We start from the raw sequence: 3295 nt of genomic DNA, 5'->3' as shown, positions 1-3295 counted from the left end.
CTCTTTAGAAAAGTGTCATTTGTGTTTGTGTCCTGAGAGGAATATGAAAGTTTTTATAAGTTACTTTATTTTTTCCATCAGAAAAGTTCTATACAATTTTGAATTGATAATCTTTAGTCAAGTGTCAAGTCACAATTGTGAATTAACCTAAACCCAGAATACTGTTGTTCATTTTGGAAGGATTTTGGTCTTTGTTTATATTTTTGTTTGGGGATCTTTTTGATTGAGAAAGGTAGGAAAAGGGTTGTTTTTTTTATTATTATTATTTTAAATATTGTATATATCTGGGTTAGGGATATTTTGTTTTCTTGAATTTAGACTTAACTATTATTAGACATAGTGGCCTGTTGATCAGCCTTAGTTGTCTCACTTGGATTTCTTAACAAAAACTTATAGTGCTGTCTAAACACTGCCCATAAAACACTTGACTGTCTTCAAAACTTTTCCTAGGGTGGGCATTATTTTCCCTGCCCCTTTTTATTTATGGTTAGTGATGGCCTAACTTTTAAGGCCATGATGGAGAAATAGCACTCTAACCTTAGTTCAATATTCATTTACTATTTTTAGACTTTACATGTGTTTGCATTTGTTAAACATGGTTATGTCCAGTATTTGTAAAAACATTCTGCTAGTGCTGAAAACACTTTCTGTTTGAAAATACTCATTTTATGTCAGGTAGGTTGTATTTGCTCATCTTTTATATGTGTGGAAATTGAGCTTACTTTGGACAGATGTTATGGCGATGTTGGGTTTGGAGAACCCTAAGTATGGTAGATTCATTGTGCCGGATGTACAGCTACAGAAGCACTCATTGCCAAGTTCTTGATCCACTGACCTCCCAGGGGAGCTCTTTTCAGAGTGAAGTTTTGGTTTGCATGTTACTGTTCTTTATGTAAATTGTGCATGCGTGGTAGCTTTCTTGCTTGCTCTGTTTTCCATACTTAAGAAAAATAAGTTTCAGTAATACAGCATCTTTTATGTAGAGCAAAATTCTTTTTTCTTTTTCATGAAGAGTGTGTGTGGGGAGGTGAGGATAGGTAAAAACAGCACAATTTTTAATTTAGGCTTAGAAAAAGTTTATTATTCTAAATGTGTTTGGTTTACTCGTACAGGCCTTTGAAAATCGGTTTGTATGCTGATAACTTGTGTAATGTGCACTGAACATTTTACATAAATCCTGTAATGTTTTACATTAATACTGCATGCTTTTCCATGTGAATTGAATAAAGGATGTCATAAGCACTGTAATCCTTGATATTGAATTGGCCCATAAAGAGCAAGAAAACGTACTGTGTTTAATTGATCATATACAAGGATTGGCAAGCTATGCCCCATGAGCTAAATCTGTCCCACCACCTGCTTATAAGCTTGTGAGCTGAAAATGGTTTTTTACAATTTTAAATGGTGAAAAACAAATCCAAACAATATTTCATGACTACTTATTCACATTTCAGTGTTTCTAAATAAAGTCTTTTTTTAAATATAATTTTTTTTATTTTGTTGTTGAGAATATATACAGCAACACCTACACCAATTCAACAGTTTCTATATGTACCATTTAGTGACACTAATTACTTTCTTTGAGTTGTACAACCATTCTCACCTTCCTTTTCTCAATTCTTCCTCGCCTATTAACATATCTAAATAAAGTCTTATTGGAACATAGCTGACCCATTTGTTTACTCCTTATGAGTGGCTACTTTTTCCATTACAAGTACAGAGTTAGCTGTGACAGAGACCAAATGGCTTGCAAAGTCTGAAATATTTACTCTCTGGCCTTTTACGGAGAAATTTATAGATTGCGGAGCTCTGGTAGCACAGTGCCTAAGGCATTTGACTGCTAACCTGAAGGCTGATGGTTCAAACCCACAGCCAGTCCACGAAAAATGGGGCAATCTACTTTTGTAAAGAGTTACTACCTAGGAAACCCAGTGGGGGGTTGCTATGAGTCAGAATCAACTCAGTGTCAGTGAGTTTGGTTTTATCACAGACTGAGGATTCAAAAAAGCTGTTAAGGTTACAAATCACTTTTGTGATTTAGAGAATCATTTCTTCTGTTTTCAGAAGTACTAAGAGCCAGAAAACACTGAGAGCATAACTTTTGTTTTTGTATATGTGGATAGTAATTATTTGTGCGTTATTTTATCTTTCTGATATTTTAAAGCTAGTGGTTACTTCCAGAGATATTAGCAGTTCAAATATCTTTGGCAATGTGATTATACATTATAAATTCAAATATGTAGATGTAGAAATCAAATTTTGCAGAATAGTCATAGGGTAAAATTGAGGGTAAACCTTGCTCTTAATTCTGTCTGTAATTCTTCCTTACGAAGAATGTGTCCATTTTTAACTTGAATAAATACATATTGACACTGCCATGAAAATCTGGAGTGGTTTACCAGTGCCTAATCCCCACTGCTTCATAAATTGCTCCACCCTACCCCCAAAGTATGTTTCATATTTTAATTTGTTCACACCATGACATTACTCAAAGGGAATAATCTATGCAGAATTTTTATTTTAACCATGCTTCTCATTTGTACTCTACCATAATCTGTCCCCAAAAATACGGTGGTCTCACATACTTTAAAATATACCTATAATGTACACACACTCTTAAACTTACCATCCATTGAGAGCAAGTACTTTGCTAATAATATTTGTCTCATTCAATTATTTTTTCAAATCTTGTGAGCTAAGTAGTAGTATCCACATTTCACAGATGAGAAAATTGAGGATTAGTAATTAACACAGCTGGAATGAGGGTAGAGTCTTAATCTTGGATGCCTCTGTGACTCCAGACATTGTTCTCTTCCTCTCCCAAAGTAGGAGTCCACATTTCTACATCATTGGATGGATTTGAAATTCCCCAACTACTAGTAGTAGTTTGGAAGTAAATTTCTTTTCAAGTAGCATTTAACCCTTGCCTGAGAGCTCTGGTGGCGTGGCGCCTAAGGCATTTGACTGCTAACCACAAGGCTGGCAGTTCAATAGTCACTCGTGGGAAGGAAGGTTGGGCAATCTACTTCTGTAGAGATACCACCTTGGAAACCTAAGGAGGGGTCAGTATGAGTCGGATCTGACTTGATGGCAATGAATTTGGTTTAGTGAGTGTGTTCGTAGTACTAACTCTACTACTAAGTAGAAGGTCAGTGATGGGAATTGTGTGTATACCACTTTTAAGTTTATAAAAGATTAACATTCACTGACAGGTCAGTTTAACCCTCTATGGGTTAATCTAGGAGCTCTGGTGGTGTAGTGGTTAAAAGAATTCAGCTGCTAACCAAAAGGTCAG

This window comes from Orycteropus afer, unplaced genomic scaffold (genome assembly GCF_000298275.1).
Source record: "Orycteropus afer afer isolate SDZICR_OR568_19922 unplaced genomic scaffold, OryAfe1.0 scaffold00081, whole genome shotgun sequence".
In the NCBI taxonomy this organism is placed as follows: Eukaryota; Metazoa; Chordata; class Mammalia; order Tubulidentata; family Orycteropodidae; genus Orycteropus; species Orycteropus afer.
This window is presented reverse-complemented; position numbering follows the sequence as displayed.